A 22,431-nucleotide genomic window follows, 5' to 3' on the forward strand; every position below is an offset into this window, starting at 1 on the left:
GATTTCCAATACTATAGGAGACTGGCCAATAGGTGCTAGCATCACAACTATTCAAGGGGTTCTACACCAGACATCACTTTCCCAGTCCGTCTCATCTTCATCAAGTTAGACGATGATGGCCTCGACATGTGCACTGTCTCTTCTGTCTTAAAGAAACTATTTTATTGCGTTAGCAATACTGCGCCAGTTTTCAGCCCATCGCGTAATCCCGGAAACGACCACGTTTCACCTTGAACCGTAGCCTGGCTGAATATGGCTTTAACCAAGCCGTATGAACGTACCTTAGTGGCCTATAGGGACAATGTGAATGCCAAGGTCCTGGCAGGCTGGTTCTGACATAACCGTCCCATGCGAAACAGAGACCCAAGTTTGCAGCTCCTGCCAGCCCACATATAAAGCGCTGCTTTAACATCTCAAGCTACACCATGAGGCACACTACATGCTGAACCATAAGCACAGTCATGCAGGTATTGCTAACGCCATCCAACCCGGTTTAACCAGAGCTAAACCACAGCCCAACATGCCTTACAGCATTTGTTCAGATGGCATTTCTGGCTGCCACACAATGTTTCACCTGAAACAACATGGCTCGATTGGATTGAGCTCGCAGTGGTGAAGTGGAAGCCTCAGCACAATGCGCGCTACTGTTTCGGCTGCCCTGTCAACACGATAATTTATGTATTGCGGATTTATAGATGCCAGAAGGTACAGTGGATTCTTTTTAAGCATTTTCTCTTTCTACATAAGCTCATTCAATGTTAACCAATCCTGGTATACTTCTTTTCTAGAAGCAGTGGTAGGCACTGCATTGTAAATTACAATAACACTATCTTGTCTTAAAATTTCCAGAACAGCATAAAACCATCGCTCGAAGCGGGTGTCATCCGCCTCCTCGTGGTGGTCGCCGGTCTTTTTACCGCGAAGGACTCGTCGACGAAGCCATCCACGTTGCTGACCTGTGGTACAATCGAGCGCAGCCCCTTTCTTGACGGCTTCTTTAAACCCGCCATCAAACCACGCATGAAGGCGTCGCTGTGCGAAGCAACAGTCGTGTCCACCCACATAGTAGTTAGTGTGTCCTGCAGTCACCCACGCATTGTCCAGAAAAAAATTTTGAACCTCCTTTCTCTACCTTACGATGTCATAGAGGGATCTGCTGCCAGTCAGCGATGACACCCCGCTGAATCTGCCGCGAGTCAGGGCCTCTCTTCTCCCTCCTGAGTCCTATATCATGGAGCTTTTGGCACACGATCCATAGCTTTAGGGCAGTATCATCGCCATAAGCGTTGAAATCGCCGACAATCTTCTTCACAGTCGCGATCTCATTACGGCGAAAAACATTGATGCACCCAAGGCCTTAATGCGCACTTCCTGAAGTCATAAAGCTGCGTGCGTCGTCTCTTGTATGCTCTTCGCGGGCGCTACAAGGGAATTGTAGCTTCTCCACCATTTTCTTTCCCTTCATTTTGACATTGATGATCAACCCCATGCTGACCACAAGAAGGTCACTCACAACAGCGCACGTTTGTTGCCCGCTGCACTCCGGGTGATAATACCTCAAGATTTCGGATCATCTGCCGTCAGCAATAGCAAGTAATACGGCCGCTGTTATTATTCTTGTACCAGGTGCAAGGTGTGAACATAACTCTCCACAATTTTTGCTCGAGGAGGATAAAGCGCATTCTGATGTCACCTCGTTGAGCTCCATGGTGGAAGAGATGCAATTCGGTGCAGAACAAAGCGGTTTCGAGAAACCTCGACAATATTAAAATTCGCCATCACAATTCGTCATTTCATAATATTGTACTGTGATAAGCAAACGACCATCGATCGAATTGAGTAAAGGTATGTATTTTTGCTGGAACTCGTGAAGCATTGAGGAAATATTCGCCAGCACGGATGCACTCGAAGAACTCAGTAGTACTTGCGAGCGGGCTAGTTGGCTATACGACTCCGAAGACCTCCAGAGCTGCATGGTTATAAACAAAAAACAATGCACACACAAGAAAATTAAACCAGGACGTTAACACAGATGATGCGCTCCTGGTGTTAACATCCTGGTTTAATTCTCTTGTGTGTGTATTGTTTTTTGTGTATAACCATGCAGTGTCAGAGGTCTTCGGTCTCGAAGAAACCGCGTTCCAAGCGCTACTCGTAGGTTCAAGGCGGTCACCCGTGACATGGCATAGCTCGTTAGCTATTGATAGGAGTGGTTTCCAAGCGACAGTAAAAAATATATAATTGGTGTGTCCGTAAATAAGGAAAATAATGCTACATTCCTGAATATTTTTTGGCAACTATAAATTTGGTAGAAAAACATTGCCCAAAAAACATCATAGAAAGAAGTACAAAAAACGTGCTGTAGCTATGTGCGAATTTAATATAGAAAAGTGTGGGTTCTACCGACACATCAGATTCCTAGCTGCCGAATAAGCGATCGCGTCGGAGAAGAGTCATGCACTCAGGACGAAAAATCAGGTATTTTTGCCTAGGGCATTGATTCAAGTAGATTCTTTGGCAATCCTCCGGAACAAGTTGCTGAACCGAATAGATGGTTTGCAGAAGCAGACATTCTGTAAAAAATGAACAATTGGAAATTACGAATTCATAGCGGCTCGGGATCCGATCTCTTGATTTGAAATCAGTTCAAGGTTAGGATGACTTGCTACGAGCAACAAAGAGAGAGCAACTTTTTAGGTATCAGCAATGTTTATCATTTGATATCTTCGAGGTATGTGCACGTCGTTTACTTAGGAATTCGAAGGCGAATTTGCCGTCGGCACGGGTCCTATGTAGAGCGTTGTTGAACCAGGAAGCTTGAAAGTGTAGCATCATTTACCTGGCAATAATTTATCGGTACAACTTGAATGCATTTTTCATCGTGTAAACTGAGTAGTTATTAGAAAACGTGTGCATTTAGAATGTGTGAAAGATACTTTTAGACACATCGGACGAATTATGGCATTCCTAGTGCAAATAGCATAGAAAAAAGAACGTCACTTTCGCACTTTCGCACTTTCATTGACCCAGGCAGAAGTTCGTCAGCATACAATCAAGGAAAGCTAATGTTCAAATTTGTGTTACGACAAGCAATACCATAATTTATTGTGTCATCTTCATACAAAAAAGCGATCGTCGCTGTATTACCAATATCTTAATGCAACTATATGTATAATAATGCGTGAAGCTGCACGCATTGTATTACTTAGTGAATAAATGCATGAGTATATTCTTAAACTAGGTGTTATAATAGTGACTTGAACTGCGGCATTTGATTCTCTTTGAACCTTCACATATGTCGTTGAGCGATTTGCAGTGCTACTTGCATGTTGGCTAACGTATGAGCTGGTATCTCCGAATTTGGCGCAAGCATGCTGCCAATATATATATATATATATATATATATATATATATATATATATATAATTGAAAGGCAAATGAGGGGCTCGTTAATAAAGCATTTAAAGGAGCGAACAGTCTCGGAGTGCAAGGCAAACTTTTTTTTATACTCTTGACATTTACAGGAATGTTGTCTTGCGTTGATATTGGAATAAAGAGCAATAAATTCAAAGTGGAGGGAAAAACAACCACCATCGGCGCGTTGTTCTTCCTTCCGCTTTGCATTCAATGCTCTTCATTCCAATAATCAACACAAGACAACATTCCTGTAAATGTCAACAGTATAAAAAAAAGTTTGCATTCCACTCCGAGACTGTTCGTTCCTTTCAATTCTATATATATATATATATATATATATATATATATATATATATATATATATGGGAAACGTCATAAGATCTAAACTTTTTGCTTCCTGTAATGCAACGTGCTCTAACGATGTTGTTACGTACTACAACACTCTTATTTCTGCCATTATTAGGTGATCTGAACGGGAGGATGAAGGGATAGAGACAGCAATGAATACTTCACTCTCTTTAAGACTAATTTGATGAAAGTGATAATTTCATAAGCCCCGCCGGGGTGGCGCAGTGGTAAGACGCCCGACTACTGTGCCGGAGTTCCCGGGATCGAATCCCGGCCTCGGCGGCTGCGTTTCGATGGAGGCGAAACGAAGTGGCGTCCGTGTGCTGTGCGATGTCAGCGCACGTTAAAGATCCCCAGGTGGTCGAAATTACTCCGTAGCCCTCCACTACGGCCCCCCTTTCTCTCTTTCCACTTTCACTCCCACCTTCCTCCCTTCCCTTACGGCGCGGTTCAGGTGTCCACAGAGCAAGTGTGACAGATACTGCGCCTTTCCCTTCCTGTGAACCAACCAACCAATCGATAATTTCATAACGTGCAGAAGTCGGCGGGTTCTTATTAGACAAGTAATAAATCTGAAACATTAGATAAGCGAAGGACCAATGGACGAAGTAAGCAAGAACGAAAGATAATAGAGCTGAAATGGACGGTTACAAGAAAAAGGAGGGAAGAAACATAGGCAGAAATTTTGAGTCCTGCCCTTTACACGCGCTGACACACACACACACACACACACACACACACACACACACACACACACACACACACACACACACACACACACACACACACACACGTATATATATATATATATATATATATATATATATATATATATATATGCGCCAGGAAAATAGGGGAATACTTAAGCTCGGCCATTAAAGAAATCGCTTGAGAATGTTAACGGCTGTTGGCCGCGCCTCCTCTTGCACTCCCCTTGTTCATGTATATGAGTTTTCACATTCGCCTTGAGATTATTCTCTTAATTTCAGCCTCCATTATCTCACAAATACTTATCAGCCTACTCTATGCTTCCATATGAGCTGAAAACAAAATAACACCTAAACGAGATTTGAGACTGCTCACATGAGCATGCCTTAGCATCGTTCCTGCTTTGTATAGGTTTGCAATTCTGATTTGGAAAAATGAATATAATTTCGGTGCCTGATCGGCCATGTCATGTCGTCGCGTGGCGTCATACAAACTAACCATCACTTATAACACAGCTTTTTTAGCTCTACGCAACACCAAGGTTTGTGACTTTACGCTGACAATTCCGACACAGTCATAGTCCATTTTCTGGAGAACGACGCCTTTAAGGCTATCATATTAAAAAAGAGTGCGGCTGTGGCTTTCTGATCATTGCATTTTCTCCTCGATATCTGCTCTATGTGGGACTCAGGCCGCATGTTCTCGATGCAGGAGTGCCGCAATAACTACCATGCATGTTTGAGCTTTAGTGCCTTGGCGCATGCTAAAGAGAATCAGGTGCTGCAGAGGACACTACGTGCGCTGGCGAGGATGGTCATCGGGTAGACAAGCATAGGACGTGCTTGCCGCTACACCAGAAGCTGATTGATGGCGTAGAGAGACCGAGATAGTGCTTCCAGCCCCACGCAACTATGTAATGGTTGAGTCCTTAGACAAGCCCTTGATGTCCGTACGAATCACTGTTCGTATTGTGATATGCGGCTCTCTTTTAACTATTTGTCTTTACGAAAAAGAACTTCAGCAAGTGTCATAGCTGAATGTTACGTAGGTGCGCCTACATTCCATTTTCACGGAGAGTTTTCTCTAAAACGTACTTGTGAGTGCGCCAATGATGCCCCGCCGGCACAGGGTATTAATCAAAACATTTATTTCAATTGGAGTTTACTGGCTACATCAATTGGGATCCCATTTAGCCCATTGAATAATGTTCAAGAAACAACATAGGTCCTAAACATATGTCATGATTCCTTAAACCAGCTCGGGAAAAATTTCACTTGCTAGATACCTGCACAATAAAGCAAACTGCAACATAAAGTAGCGCTGATGATTTTGATGATGGAAACGTTTATATCTCTCTGAATGGTGCTCTGTCCAAGAGGCCGACCCAGTCCAGGATTTCTGCTACGCCTACTGCAGGTTTGGCATGCATGGTTTAGCAGCTTGCACTTGTCATGCAGGTCTCTCATGGCCAGTAAGCCTTTCCGTTTGCCTATAGGGAGGTTGGGGATATGGCGGATACCACGGGTGGCGGTGCAACATAGAGGTGCCCGTGTGCTGTGCGATGTCAGTGCACGTTAAATATCCAAAGGTGGTTGAAATTACTCCACAGCCCTATACTATAGGCACATATTACTCTTTCCGTTTTCAATCCCCTCTGTCTACTTCCTTTAAAACGGCGAGCTTCAGATGTGCCAACACGTTTTACAGATACTACTGTCCTTCCTTTCCTCTGAATAAATAATTATTATTGCAGAGTGGACTACAGTGTTAGCATGAGTACTGCTTTTTTGTAAAGTGCGAGGACGATTGTCTTAGTTGCGCATCAGTGGAGGACTATGGAAACGTTTCGAACTGCGAAAATAGGCGAGTTTTAACATGTTGATTATGGCTACACCATAGTGAATCAGAAAGTGGCATGGAAAGATCAGTTATAGTAAATACTGTCATCTGTGGCAGTTGCAATGCCTCATAATAAGATATATTGTCGCGAAGTGGTGACAAGGTCGTATTCACCTAAGCAGGACACAGGCGTGTTAGTACTGAATTTACTTCTTTATTAGGCAGACTTGCACCCGCAAAAGAACTATAATCAACTTGGTGGTGGCGATAGCAACACGCGTGCTCTTCGGTCGCCAAACTGGGAATGCCTGCCGCTCCCGTCCATGCTCAATTTATAGGCGACGAAGAGAAGTCTATATAAACCCGCAATCGATGACAAGCATAACCTGCAACATTGTAGAAATGCACGAGACTGGCTGGAATCTTCGTTATGTCGCTCGACACATGTTGCGCGACAACGAACATGATACATCGGCTCGGGACAGCAGGCATGAATAAAAAAACAATACAGAATCGATCTTCGCGCTATATTCACAGTGATAAGGCCGATGCCAGCGGCTGACTAAAAAGAGCAAAGAATGATTCGCAAGATTCGCGCCATTGATCCCGTCTCAGAAAGGCATTGCCTTGTTGCTTAAATACACGAAATGCAAGAAATTAGAATAGCTGGGGCCTTTAGTATGCGTAATAAGGCTTTAGACGCACAACCTGCGCCGTTGAGATGTGATCGTGCCATCGGGAATGCCTTCAAAATGAAGCGGTCCGAAGCGTCGAACGACGTTGTATGGGCTGAAGTACCGCCTCAAGAGTTTTTCGTCAGTCGGCGGCGGCGTATCGGTATCCAAACCCATACTTTGTTTCCCGGCATGTACTCTGCGTCATGTCGTCGCAAGTTGTACCGCCGGTAGTCGGTGTGCTGCTGGTCTTTGATGCGCAGCAGGGCGAGTTATCGGGCTTCTTTTGCACGCTGAAGGTAGGCGGCGACGTCGGAGTTGTCTCTGCCTTACATTAGCATGAATAAGGTCGCTCTGGTTGTCTCCTGGATAGCCGTGTTATAAGCAAAAATTACGTATGTAAAGGCGACGTCCCAGCTCTTGTTTACGGCGTTGACGTACATGACGATCATGTCCGCGATAGTTTTGTTCAGGCGCTCCGTACGTCCATTGGTCTGGGAATGGTACGCACTTACTTGTCGATGGCTTTTATGACGGCATTTCAGGATGGCTTACATCATCTCTGCCGTAAATGCCGTTCTTTGTCCGTGATGAGCACCTCTGGGGAGCCTTGTCGCCAGAGAATCTGCAGGATAAATATTTAGGGACTTCTGCCGCGGTGCCACTGGGCCGTGCTTTTGCTACGGCGTAGTGGGTTGTGTGGTGGGTGGCCACAATGCTCCTCTTTTTATCCGTAGATTAAGATAGAAAGGGGCAGAAGAGGTCCATCCCAATTTGATAAAAGGGCATGTTCTGGGGTGGTATCGGGTTCAGCAGCTCAGCTGTTTGATTGGTGGCGTTTTGCATTGCTGACACTCGCAGCACGTTTTCACGTAATGGGTGACTTCGGCAGACAGCCGCCAGTAGTAGTACTCGATTCGATGCAACATGAACGCAAACCTGAGAGGGCATGCGGGCTCATAGTGCAACGTCTGAAGTATTTTCTGCCGGAGGCTTTTAGGAGCAACAAGAAGCTGCGCGGTCCCGTTCGGTGAGAAGTTCTTCACTAGGGTGCCATTGCCTAACACAAACGATGACAAATGATGTCTGAATACAGCAGGTGGGAAAGCGGTCTCTCATCGAGGTAAACAGCTAGGTCGTTGAAGTGCGGGTCTCAGCGCTGATGGTGCGCAGAACTGCTGGTGCTTACCGGTCCCATAAAGGCGTTGTCATCGTCTTTCGGAAGAGCGTCGACGGGAGCGCGGGATAAGCAGTCTGTGTCAGAATGCTTGCGGCACGAATTATCGGCTACGGTCACATCAAATTCCTAAAGTTATAAGTTCCATCGGGCAAGGCGGCTGGAGGGGTCTTTACAAATTTACCAGCTAGCAGAGCGCGTAGTGATTACACCACCTTGAATGGTGGACCATATAGATACAGACGGAACTTTGAAGGGGTCCAGATGATCACGAGGCATTCCTTCTCGGTCGTCGAGTAATTGGCTTCGGGTTTCGAAAGCAACCTGCTAGCGTGGGCAATTACACTCTCCGGTCCAGAATTTTTCTGAATGAGAAAGGCGCCTAGACCTAGACTGCTTGCGTCGGTATGTATCTCAGCCTCGGCATTATCATTAAAATGACTTATGGCAGGAGGATGCTGTTGGCAGTACTCAAGTTCCTCGAAGGTGTCTGCGCGCGGTGTTTTCCATTGAAATGGCACATCTGCATTAGTAAGTGGTATCAAACATGGGGCGAGGCGCGAAAGGTTCTTGATGGGTTGACGGTAATAAGCGCACAGTCCGACGAATCGGCGCACAGCTTTCGATTCACCGGGCTTTAGAAACTGTGCGATCGCAGCTGTCTTCTGTGGGTCGGGGTGATTCTCCCTCTTTGATGACTCTATGACCCGGAAACACCATCTCTCCTTAGGCGAAGTGACACTTCTCTGTTTTCAACGTTTCAGATGACATCTTGACTGCGTCAAGCACTGTTCGAAGCATTCTCAAATGGTTTTCAAAGCTCGAAGATAAGGCAGCAACGTCATCTAAGTATACCAAATTTGCCATTTCAATGCAACCAGTACCATATCCATTACTCGCTGGAATGTCGCCGGTGCGGAGCTGAGCCGAATGGCATTTTCTGGACTTCGGAAAGGCCGTCGGGCGTTAATAACGCGTTCTTTTCCCGGTCTCTCGTTGACCTCAATTTGCCAGTACCCGCTCTTCAGATTGATTGACGAAAAGTACTTAGCGTTACAGAGCCGGTCCAGTGTGTCATCGATATGGGAAAGTGGGTAGACATTCTTCTTCCTTATGCTAGTCGTGCGGCGGTAATTAACACAAAAGCAAGCTGTGCCGTCTTTCTTTTTCACTGAAACGACTGGTGCAGCCCAGGGGCTCTTCCATAACTGGATCACGTCATCACGCAGCATTTCGTCACCTTGATTGTGTATGACCTGGAGTTTTTGCGGTCATACACGGTAGGAACTTTGACGTAGCGGTCAAGCATGTCCGTTCGTGATGATGCCGTGCATTGTGATTGGAGTTTGCCGCACATTCGACGCTGATGAAAAGCACTCGCTGTACCTTTTAAGAAGAGTGCAAATCCGATCTTGCTTGTCACGGGGTTGTACTGCACAGATGTCGAAGGTGGAATGCCTTGCTCGGTTTGGTGCATGGTCTCAGGTTGGCTGGGGAAGGTGAAGACATCCTGGGCGTCCGCTAAATCGTCGAAGAAAGCGATCGTCGTGCCATTGTTCAGGTGCCGTTATTCTTCGGTGAAGTTCGTGACGAGCACTTGAGTTTGTCCTTGACGAAAATGGGCGACGCCTCTTGCCATTCCCAGTCCACGCTCCAAGAACAACTGCGTACTTCCTTCGACGACACCTTTGGAAGTTTCGATGTCTTCGTTGCCCACGCAGGCGACGACATTGATCGAGGCAGAACGGTCAAGTCTTCTTCAGGGACGTTTAGAGCGATGTGGTGCGTCGATGTTGTCGTGGAAGCTATAGCATCGTCCGTAGAGAGTTTGATGAGTTTGAGCGAATATCGATGATTTCCCGATGCTCATTCACAAAATCAATACATAGAATAACGCCTCCCGAGCAGTTCAGTAGAGCCACGAAGTCTGCAGGATACGTATGTCCATTTAATTTCACTCTTTTCGGTGCATCGCCCAGATGGCGCAATAAGGTTACTCCCAGCGGTGCGGATTTGCGGACTACCCGAAGTTGCCGTCACTTTCTTGAGCTGGGCTGCGAAGGCTCCACTGCTGACAGATAAAGTCAGCACCGGTGTCCACTAGGGCGGTAACCCTCCGACAGTCGGCAGCAACGGCCAGGTCACTTATTCGTATCCTCGCATTGCATGTTGGATTCGGTGTCTTATCTCGGCTTCGTCGTTTTTTAGATGGCGGCCGGGGCACATCGTTGTCACTTCGCTGGGCGGCGACTTCAACTTGGGATACGGTCGTGTTCTCGTTGCCGTTGTCGTGTGTAGCGGCGATTTAATTGCTGCGTGGTCGTCACTCGTCGTCGGAGGCGGAAGATGATTTTTGCCGTGAATTAGCCTCACCTGCAAAGGTTGCTTGCTAGTTTCGCCTGCGCGGGACAGGAGAGCTTCCTGGTACGTAGTTTCGTCGCGGTGACGCAAAGCGGGATCTGAACGGCAATGGGGAACATGAGAGACGATTTGTCGACGCGTGCTCTGCCCTTCTCAAGAAGTCGTCAATTTTTTCTCGTCGCTCGCCAGGAAGAGGTCCTGGGGCGCCGATGGCGAAACCACGCAGGCCAATACGCCTGTTTTGTCGGTGGTTAACAGTCCTCCAGGCGTCCCGTTTCCTGGGACCCAAGGATCAGACTTAGGCCTGATTGGCGGGGACCAAGGGAGGGCTTTTGGAACATGACGGTAGCGGCAGGGTTTGGAAAGTAACGTCGGGGCGCTGGACGACACAACGCAGTCGCAGAATTCAAGTCGAAATAATTTCAGTTGTTATGCTGCTAAGAGCGCACGTAGATAGCGTGCTGTGACAGGCATTTCATTTTCCTCGTTATTATTATTTTTTCTATGCCGTGTGCACATGCGTTGCTTTTTGTTTGTGGAAGAGTATATAATAAACGTTTGGAGTTCTTAAAAATAAACGCAGTTGTTTGTCAAGTGTTGTCCTGGATATTTTTCTGTATCGGCGTCCATGCAATTGTTTAAACTATACGAGTAGTCTTCCATGTACTTCGTCTCCCTTATGCATTATGGAAAGGTCTTTAAAGTGACTAAATGATAAAGATGATGATTTACGCTTTGCATTGGCTTGGCCCCGCCGCGTCAGACAGTCGATGTTCTTTCAGTATCGTTAATGGGTTGTATGGGTGTACATGTATTTTTGGTTCGTGTACACCCTCCCATTTTTTTAACCTAAACGCAAGAGCGTCGACGTCCGAGCCGATAAGCGCCGTACGACGGAACACAGCAGGGAAATGAGCGAGAATACGCGCATGCGCGCAGTGAGCACTGAGGGGCAGCTGTTCTTCGCCAGGACCCAGTGGTAAGGGCAGAGGCATGTTATTTTATATTTTATTTGGTAGCCTCATCATAATATATGTCCTTTGCCAGGCTGTTGAGGAAGCCGGATCCAACCCCACCTGCTTTTTTGTGCGTTATCGCAACTGTTTCTGTTTTCTGCATGCCGCTGGGGAAAGATTAGAAAAGGCCACGTGGTACCGCCTGCTCTTTAATTTGCCGCAGGAAAGCTTACGTGACCCATAGCAAAACGAAATAAAATGGCGAAACCCATGTAGTACATATAATCAGTGGACGTATATCGCATTCTATCTAGCGCTTCCACCTGACCGCTTATTTATAAATTGATGGAAATGTTAAAAAAAGAAAAATGATGATGACGATAACGGTGCTCAAAAGAAGCAGGGGTGAGGACCCGTTCCCAGAACAGCCTGGTAGAGGAAAGCTGCACCGGAGTGCTCATTGAGCGCATGCGCGTATTCTCGCTCATTTCGCCGCTGTGCTCCGTCATACGGCGCTTATCGACTCGACGGTCGACGCTCGTGCGTTCAGGTTAAAAAAGTGGGCGGGTGTACGTATACAGTCGTGAACAAAAGTGGTATATAACACTCAGCCGCTGACCTAGCTCAGCAAAACTGCATAGAAACACCATATAGCGATAGCTTTCAGGGACAGCGGCAGTGACACGTGCATGTGCAAAGAATAGGGCACTAACATTATTGTCTGGATTTTAGATAGCTGTTTGTAGATAAACTTGGGATGCGGTTTTCCCGAGCTCCGCCACCGGCTGAGTGTTGTATACCACTTTTGCTTACGACTGTACCTGTTGCAGGCAAACAAAATCGACTGACGCTACAGCAGATACAAGGTCTGCCAGTTTTGTGCACATATATATCACCGACTGTATACAATTCTTTACAGTGGCAGTGGGCTCCGTTATGAAAGGCCGTCATGCATCTAGTGATGCTTGGGAAATGTTCGGCTTACTGTGCGCGTCATACGGCCGCTCAGTGAGGTCACCCTACTTTTTGCTTCATCGCTAAGATTTGGCCATCTCGCGAGAGTTAATGAACGACGCTTCTGATGTGTCCCGTAATGGGAGAAGGAATGATTTCTCACTAATCATAGGTCAGTGGACGCATGCACTCACCCCTTCCGCCACGCCAACGCTGCCGAACGAGAATGAAGCAGGTCTTTTGAACGTTGATGTACATCAGCTTAAACAGGCTCGGTTGACCATGCACTGCATCCAGCAGAAAAAAAAAGAGGCAACAGCTTTACAGGCGCATCTTAGCGAAAACGTTGAAATGTTTGAACAATCGGAAGGAGCCATAGGTTCTGCCAAGGCCTTTTTGGGCAAACCTGTTCATGAAAAATTAATATATGCAACTATCACTCAAGCTAAGCATGTAGAAATTCTTTCCTGCATACGTTGAAAAGATAAGCTCCGAACACAATTTCGGTTTTCGCGGTATCTGATCGGTTAGGGGAAGAAGGCGCGCATGAATAAATTGATTCATTCGATCAGTATTTGTGATTAAAACATTATTTTCTTAACCCTTGGGACTTGGTTTTTATCTCGAAAACTTTTCTAGAGAATGTACTGCTGAGGTATGAAAAAAAAACTATTTTTTCCTTTGCGAAAAATTGAGGTGAATGGCGCAGCTGACCATACAGATTACGAATCCATTATATTTGATGAAAGCATCGAACTCCCTTGGTAGCGTCCTCAACAAGAAAGGTCACATGGTCAGAGCAACCGTTATTTTTAAAATGCCGCACTTCAGTAGAAGTAATTTCATATCAGGCGGTGGCTGAGGCAAGTGCCAGAAAAAAACTGTAAATTGATTTCAATGTATTTGGCTTTCAGATTCGGGCACTTGGCGTATGTCATTCGTTGGGCATATTATAATCAACCGCCGTAAAATAATTTTGTCGTTTCTTGCTGATTCTTAATTCACTGTAGGCTGACAAAATATCTAATTTCTCTTTATATTTTTCAGGCATTGAACTAATTTGTTTCTAAAATAGAAATTGTTATCATCGTTTTAAAATAGATGCATTTTTACAAAAATAAATCTTCATTTATTGTCATTTGTATATGTCACTCACAAGTAGATATGTTGAAAGAAATTCGCACTATTTGCAGGTCATCTACGTAGACTGAGACATTATGGATTTATGGATGACCTTTGCTATGGAGTTCATTTTAACTATGAAGAGGATTATACTGAGAATGCATCCTTGGAGTAAACTGCTCTCTTGAGTAAAAGGGTTTGCGAATTGCACATTCAGAATCTGCCTCTAGGCAGTTTCTGAATGTGTGACTGGCTAGGAAGTCTCTCAAACTACATAGCATACTACCGCGGACACCTATGTCCGCTAGGTCACGGTTGATACCGGACTTCCACGTGTTACCGTAGCCATCTCTACGTCGAAGACTACGGTACAGTGTTGGTTGTGTATAAACGCTTCCCGGGATTTGTTCTCGACAGGTACAATGAAATTAGTAGCGGAACGTCGTTTTATATTAATACCGGGCAGAAGGCTAGCACAGGAAACCACAGCAGGTGATGGGCAAGCGTTCACAGCACAGTAGAGCAGAACACAGCAAGTGTTCAGGCAAGTCCCAACGGTTTCTTCAGCTTCGTCTTTTTTTCGCGTCACTACTGTTTATCGTCCTCTTCTTCAACATCCAGCAACGCGCAGGGCATATATGTAACATTACCTTCCCCCCCTCTCCCCACGAGAAGCACAGTCTCAGTGCGCATAATGTCGAACTACTGCAGGTGTAGTACGGCTTCATTCGGGTGACATCAACGATCTCGGTACGTGGCCGAGCGGATTGTTTCGGCGGATGCACAGGGGTGATCTCATACGTCACAGGGGTGACTGGCCGTAAGACACGGTAGGGTCCTGCGTAGCGTGGCAAGAGCTTCTCACACAGTCCAACTCTACGAGCGGGTGTCCAGATCAAGACGAGAGATCCCGGAGAGTAGTGGGCGTCGCGGTGACGAGAATCATGGCGACGTTTTTGGGAATTTTGGGAGGAAGCTAGTCGGTGGGGAGCAATAACTCGGGCGGCGTCAGCTCGAGATATGGCGTCACGAACGGAAGGGGAGGGTCGCGGCCCTATAGATGATAGAAGGGGGAGTAGCCCATTGTGTCTTGACGGGAGGAATTACATGCGAATGTTACAAACGGCAAAGTAACATCCCAGTCACGGTGATCATCCGATACATACATTGACAACATGTCCGTGAGCGTGCGGTTGAGGCGTTCGGTGAGGCCGTTCATTTGTGGATGGTAAGCGGTGGTGAAATAGTGCTTATTGGAGCAGAACTGGATAATTTCGTCGACTACTCGAGCAAGAAAGCAACGGCCACGGTCAGTGAGCAGCTGGCGTGGAGCACCATGAAGCAGGATGACGTCGTGGAGAAGAAACGCAGCCACGTCAGTTGCACAGCTGGTAGGTATCGCTCGGATGACAGCGTAGCACGTCGTATAGTCCGTGGCCACCGCAATCCATTTATTCCCCGACGAAGAGAGTGGGAAAGGCCCGAGGAGATCAAAGCCAACACGGGAAAACGGGTCTATTGGAATGTCGATCGGCTGCAGGTATCCAGCAGGCAACACCGATGGCTTCTTCCGTCGCTGACACCGGTCACAAGAAGCCACGTAACGACGAACAGAGCGATAGAGGCCCGGCCAAAAGAAACTGCGGCGGACGCTGTCGTACGTGCGAGATAGACCAAGATGACCCGCAGTGGGCACGTCGTGCAGTTGCTGTAGAACGGTGGCGCGCAGGGGTTCGGGAACTACGAGCAGAAGCTCGGCGCCATCTGGTCGCATATTCCGCCAGTATAAGGTGCCGTTGTGGAGCACGAACAAAGCTAGGGTTGCATCAAGGTGATTAGTGCTGAGGTGATTGATAATACTGCAAAGCTGGGGATCTAAGCGCTGTTCATGTCGAATGTTTAGAAGGTCAGAGATGGCCAATACACATGTGTCATCGTCACACTCGCTGGTGGGTGGTGGATCTACCGGGTTGCGGGAGAGGCTGTCGGCGTCAGCGTGCAATCGGCCGGACTTGTGGACGACAGAAAAAGTGTGTTCCTGAAGGTGGAGGGCCCAACGCCCCAGGCGACCAGTAGGGTCCTTCAGCGTAGAAAGCCAACATAAGGCGTGGTGGTCGGTGATGACGGAGAACGGGCGGCCAAACAAGTAGGGGCGAAACTTTGTAATGGCCCACACGAGGGCTAAGCACTCACATTCTGTGATCGAGTAATTCCACTCAGCCGCAGAAAGGAGGCGACTGACATAAGCAATGACGTCAGTGCGACCCATCTACTGTTGGGCTAGAGTGGCACCAATACCGTCACCACTGGCGTCGGTGCGTACCTCCATTGGTGGTGAGGAATTGAATTGTGCCAGGATGGGTGGGTTGGTGAGGGCCGCAATGAGCGCAGGAAATGCTTGAGACTGTTCTTGGTCCCAGCAAAATGGAGCGTCGTTCTTCAGAAGAATGGTGAGCGGACGAGTCGTCTCCGCAAAGTTGTAGACAAACCGCCGAAAATAGGAGCAAAGGCCTAGAAAACTACGCACGTCACTGGTACAGCGGGGTGTAGGAAAATCACTTACAGCAAGTATTTTGTCTGGCTCGGGTCGAACGCCACGTGCGTCGACCACGTGACCGAGCACCTTGAGTTCACGTAGGCCGAAGCTACACTTCTTCGAGTTAAGCTGAAGGCCAGCTCTTCGGAAGACACCAAGAATGGCCTCAAGGCGATGGAGATGGCTCTCGAAGGTCGAGGAAAAGACAACAACGTCATCGAGATAACATAAACACGTCGTCCATTTGAAACCGTGCAAAAAAGAATCCATCATGCGCTCGAATGTTGCGGGCGCATTACACAGACCAAATGGCATCCCCTTGAATTGGTACAGGCCATCAGGCGTGACGAAAGCGGTCTTCTCTCGATCCTGTTCGTCAACAGCGATCTGCCAATAACCAGAACGGAGATCAATCGAAGAAAAATAGCTGGCGCTGTGCAAGCAGTCAAGGGCATCATCTATCCCGGGGAGCGGGTAAACGTCCTTCTTTGTAATTTTGTTGAGATGTCGGTAATCAACGCAGAACCTTCAGGTATTGTCCTTTTTTTACCAAGCACTACAGGTGATGCCCAGGGACTGCTGGCAGGCTCTATAATGTTCCTTGCTAACATCTTGTCGACTTCATCTTGTATGAGGCGACGTTCAGAAATGGCGACTCGGTAAGGTCGTCTGTGAATTGGGCTGGCGTCTCCGGTATCGATGCGATGTGTAACGAGGGACGTTTTACCCAAGAGTCAGTCACCAAAATCTAAACTATCACTGTACGATGTCAGTAGGGTCGTAAGTGCTTTAGCACGATCATGTGCAAGTCAGGAGCAACCATGCCAGATATACGAACCTCCTGATGTGGGAACGGTGCAGGTCGTGTCGGCACTGCGGCGATAGGGTCACGTAAAAGAGCAGCCACAATAAACTCCGACAATGGGGTCAGTTCGGCGAGAGAAATGCCCTCAGGAAGAACTTGCACAAAAGAGCTGAAGTTAAGGACTGGAATACAAGTGCTGTTATTCGCTACATGCACTATATTGTGAGACTAGCGCTACGCTCAAGTGTCACGTCAGTTATGGGGCAAACAATGTAGTCGCCATCCGGAACGGAGGGAAAAGGCGACATCAGCACGTACACTGCGGCTTCTGGTGGTAGGCGACTAAATGTAGCGGAGCGGAGACGGAGCGTTAAAGTTTCAGGAGCTTTGTTGTCAGGGCAGAGCGGCAGGTCTAGATGAATCAGTCCAGAAGAACAGTCAATGAGAGCGGAGTGTTCTGTTAAAAAGTCGAGTCCTGATATGACTTCATGAGGGCAACTGGTGAGGACTGTAAATAGCACAGGGATGTGGCGGTCTGAAATGGTAACTCTCGTAGTACACATACCAATGACAGTAGTTGTGTTGCCATCAGCAATACGAACAGTAGACGAGGAAGCAGGCGTGAGGACTTTGTTGAGGCGTCGACGGAGCGAAGAACTGAGGACAGAAATGTGGGCTCCAGTGCTAATAAGGGCAGAAACGGAGACTCCGTCCACAAGAATACTAATGAGGTTTTGTCTAGGTGCGGGGGTCAGTTCCGAGTTGACAGTCCGGGTCGGGAATGCAGCGTCACTACAGGGCGCTGCACTCGCTAATTTCCCGAGTAGGTACCTGCGTGTGATGGGGAGGAGTTGCGGCGAGATACCGGTGAACGGGATCGACGAGCCAGTGGGGATGGAGATCGGCTGGTGCGACGGGCAGGGGGGACGGTTTCGTTTCGAGTCTCATCTTGTTGAGAAAGATAATGTCCTGATCCATCGTAGACGGGAAGGAGCTCTTCTGGTTGGACAGGGAAGCGTCGAGGTCCCTGGTAGTATCGGCGGTCGGCGTTGTAATAGGAGCGAGGAGCGAAGAAGGTACGGCTACGTCAATAACGCGATGTGTGACCGGCGCGACAGCAAATGAAGCAAATTGGCTTGTCGTCTGAGGTGCGCCACTCTGCAGGATTGCGTCTAGGATAGCGACGTGGGGAAGGTGGGCTGGTAGTAGCAGCAGCCACTACAGGAGCAGAGTGGGGTGTGGCGTGGTCGGCACGGGGCTGGAGGACAGGCCGACGTTTGCAAGTTCTTGGCGAACTACGGCCTGTATCATGGCCACGGTGTCGGGTAGCGGAGACATGAGTGGTGTAGGAGCTAAGGCCTCGAGTTCTTTCCGGACGATACGAGTCATGTTCGTGGGATGAGAAGGCTTTTGCAAAGGGGCCAGATCATCGCAGGATGATGTAGCTGCGGATGTTGGAAGGCGCTCAAAGCGATGAACGAGGCGTCGTTGTTTAGCCTGCTCGAATTTTCGACATACTTGAAGCACTGAGTCGACGGTGGAGCAATTCATGCAGAACAGGATGTTGAACGCATCAGCTGCAATGCCCTTGAGGATATGGCCTACCTTGTCATTTTCCGTCGTTGAGCACTTGAACTTGCGACACAACGCTAGCACGTCTTGAATATACGCAAGGTAGGACTCTGTGGAGGATTGGATGCGAGATGAAAGTTCTGTTTTTGCTGCGACAGATCGACCAATGGGCTTGCCAAACAGGTCCTGAAGCTTTTGCTTACAGATTGCCCACGTTACCAGCTCTTGTTCGTGATTTTGGAACCACGTGCGAGCTCTTCCCGCCAAATAGAAAATGATGTTGGCCAGCATAATGGTCGCGTCCCAGTGGTTGTTCTTGCTGCAGTGCTCGTACTCATCCAGCCAATCTTCCACGTCTGTATTGTCTTCGCCCTTAAATATCGGAGGGTGGCGGATTTTTGTGAGCACGACTAGCTGAGCCGAGTTGCCGCGGTGGTAGGGGCTGCCTCGGAGGTCATAGTGGTAGTTATTGATGTCGTTGAAAGCCCAGATAGATGACGGCCACTGCGCAAATCCAACTTTTGGCAGCGCAAGGGGTAATCTGTGCGCTCGGGGATCTTTGGTCACTTCCACCAAGATGATACGGAACACAAGGCTAGCACAGGAAACCACAGCAGGTGATGGGCAAGTGTTCACAGCACAGAAGAGCAGAACACAGCAAGTGTTGATGTTGTTGTTGTCGTTGTTGGACGAGCTTGACACTATGAAAAAAGCTCCCTAAATGTTTGCCTGTGCTTTTAACTTTGTATGGCGAGTGTTATGAGCATTTGTATTATAAAGGAGTAAAATACTGCGTGAATGTCCGCATCTGTTCCCAAATTTTCATTCACATTAGTTAACTGTTAATGGAGGACACTTATTGTTGCCATGAGATTTTTGCGGCAGTGCATCTGATATGTCGTGCTTTGGCTTTAGATCTTTTAAAAATAAGTTTTCTGCGGGTGGATATCTGCGAAAGAATCCCATAGCTTGGGTTTGGTGCTTTTTGGCCAATTTCTAATATTTTGGCCACCAAACTTTCTGTTTCCTGCTTGAGAGTTCTGAAGTTTACGAGATCGCCGTTGTAGCTGCTGTTATTATACATTTTGTGCATTGTACGTTTATTTCATCAATTGTGGTGTCTATAGAGTATTCTTTCACAGTGGCACTCGTGCTCTATCTTGGTCAATCGGCAAAGTGGATTTTCCGGCGCCGTGGTCTGCTAGAGATGATAGGTGCAAGGGCTGATAATGTTAATTGTTTGGGCAAATTATCACTTCCCATGAGCTCATGTAAATCATCCTAATTGAAATCACTAAAATAAAAGGTGATGCAAAAGCGAAGTAAATGCAAGTGATTTTCATGGAGCTGGGAAAGCAAAATGTTGCCCTTTCCGTGCCTAATAAACACATGCCGTTTGAGTATAAAATCTAAAGTTTGGCCCCTTGCGTTTGTAGTTTCGCTTCGCCAAAGGGAACAGTTAGGATTAAGTTGCCCAAGTGTCACAATGGCGCCGCTACTTGTTTAACAAGGTTTTCTCAATAATAAATATGAGATGTGGTGGTGTGTACAGAGAGCTTATGGTTGATGCCTACAGCTACTGCTTAGAAGTTCGATTTCTCTTGCACGGACTCGGGATGTGTTATTATTATGATGTATCAGACAGACTGCTAGCCAGCATTTCAGCTTTTTGATACGTGTTGTAAGTTTTCATGATATTTGAGTGCTGTGGCTATAGGTTTGTTTCTTGAAGGCAAAGAGCTGTTAGTGCATTATTTTGAGTAGATATGTAATGTCAGTATAATTTCTGTGGAAACATCTACTGTTGCATTGCATTAAATAAGCTATTGTGATATTTCATTTCATATCATTTTATTACCTTAAAGACCCCACGCGGGGTATTACATAAGGGGTGGGATGAGCAGAAAAGGTACAAGACAATGCAATATATGTGATCATATACAAAAATGTTGTTTAGATTGCTAGCAAGCGATAAAGGGCAGGTGATGTCGACGATATGCTGGGGAAGGCCGTTCCAATCTTTAGCTGCACGTGGGAAGAAGGAGGCTGAAAAAGTAACAGTTCAGGCACGTGCGCGAAACACTTGAAGCGTGTGGCTAGTGCGGTGGGAAATGTAAGATGCTGGCGTGATCTAGGGGGCACGGTTAAGTGATGAGTGAAAGAATTTGTGGTACAGTGACGACGAACGGAAAGAGGCGACAGTGCTGATTTAGCTTTTAGGGCTGAAACACTGACGTCGTACGAGTAAGAAGGATGAATGAACCTTGTAGCGCGGTTTTGAACGGCTTCTAGATCGTTTATGAGCTTAATATGATGCGGGTCCCATATGGCGGATGCATATTCAAGTTTAGGTCTAATGAGTGACTTGTAGGCGAGCTATTTCACGTGATCGGAGGTAAGGCGAAGGTGACGTTTAAGAAATCCCAGAGTTTTGTTGGCAGATGATATCACGTTAGCAACATGTGCATTCCATTGTGGTCATTAGATAATGTGACGACTAAGTACTTGAAAGATGATACAGATTCTGTGGACTCGTTAGCGATTTTGTAATGGAAGGCATGACTCTTTCTGCGACGGGTAATGGAAAGAAACTTGCATTTGCTAGGGTTCAGGGTCATAAGCCAATTTTTGCACCACTGTTCAATTTGGTTAAGGCCCTGCAGGAGGGCTTCTTGATCAGTTGTGTTTGTTATTTGGCCGTAAATTACGCAGTCGTCAGCGAACATTCGAATTTGGCAGGATACATGCTGTGGGAGATTGTTATTATATATTAAAAACAGTAGGGGCGCAAGAACGGAGCCTTGTGGGACGCCGGATGTTACAGGGAGAAGGTTGGAAGAGTGGTTGTTCACAATGGCTGACTGAAAACTATTTGTTAAGAAGGCCTTGACCCAGTTTAGCACATTGGGATGTAAGTTTAGAATAGAAAGTTTTTGTATTAATCGCTGATGTGGAACTTTATCAAATGCTTTAGCGTAATCCAGAAAGATTGCGTCAACTTGAAGGTTAGTGTCCAGGTCAGCATGTAAGTCGTTGAGGAACATGGCTAGTTGTGTTTCGCATGAATGCCCCTTGAGGAAATCGTGTTGGGATGCATGGAAGAAATTGTTAGAGTCTAAGAAGTCCATTACCTGAGAGTATATGACATGCTCCATGATCTTGCAGCGGACGCTAGTTAGAGAAATTGGACGGTAGTTTAGGGGGGTATTTTTGTCATCTGATTTGTAGAGTGGAAAGACCTTCCCAAGTTTCCAGTTTTCCTGAATGAGACCTGTAGAGAGTGCTTGCGAAAACAATATTTCTAGATAAACTGTACTAATGCACTTCGTGTTTTTTAGTAGTTTAGTGTTTATCTCGTCGATGCCGGCTGACGAGGAAAGTTTCATTTTCTCAATTAAAGACGAGATGCCAGTTGAAGAAAAAGTTATTGCGTCCATCGGTGAGGTTGCATTCGTAGAGAAAATTGTGTATTCTCAGGAGACGTATGTGTGGTTTCGCTTTTCTGTTAGGGCGTTTTGCCGCCGCTGTAGAAGTGGAGAGCTCAGATTTGAATCCACAGCCCCTCTAGTATCTTCGAAACACCCGCGAAGATGCTGCGGGTGTGCCTCGGCTGCATCGAGCCATGAACCTTCTGTTTGCCTTTGATGATGTGCTATTCCCTGTTTGCCAAGTTGACGCTTTGACTCTGACTCGTGTGGCTTCCGATCCGCTGCAGCGGAATCTTGTTTACCAGTCTGTGGACAGCGCTCTGGAGCTGCGCCGCCGTGAGAACGTTTTTGACCTTTTACACCAATTCCCCTCCTACGTCGACACCCCGCAATCTTCATTAGGGCGCATGATGACCGTTTCCACATCATCGACACTGGCGCTCACCCACCTCTCCATCAGCGGCCGTACGGTGTGTCCCCGACTGAGCGCCGTGTTATTGCCGAATAAGGCAACGACATGCTGCAAAGCGGAGT

At 47.1% G+C, this 22,431-nt stretch overlaps 1 long non-coding RNA gene across 2 annotated transcripts in view; it reads right to left on the reverse strand.

Annotated features, from left to right (window-relative positions):
* Nucleotides 1–2,364: 2,364 nt before the first annotated feature.
* The window catches only part of LOC146195022 (uncharacterized), a 67,490-nt gene continuing 47,423 nt past the window's right edge, over nucleotides 2,365–22,431 (reverse strand). Inside the window, exons 4-5 of one of the 2 annotated variants that reach the window (XR_014705523.1) lie at nucleotides 12,629–12,721; nucleotides 2,365–2,573 (exon numbers count right to left, since the gene is read on the reverse strand). This is a non-coding gene — a long non-coding RNA (uncharacterized LOC146195022). Of the gene's footprint in view, nucleotides 2,574–6,575; nucleotides 6,699–12,628; nucleotides 12,722–22,431 lie in introns of those variants that run through there. The other variant, XR_014705524.1, reaches the window with a different exon arrangement.

Source organism: Amblyomma maculatum, chromosome 3 (assembly GCF_055883805.1).
Source record: "Amblyomma maculatum isolate TAMU_Amacu chromosome 3, ASM5588380v1, whole genome shotgun sequence".
NCBI lineage: Eukaryota > Metazoa > Arthropoda > Arachnida > Ixodida > Ixodidae > Amblyomma > Amblyomma maculatum.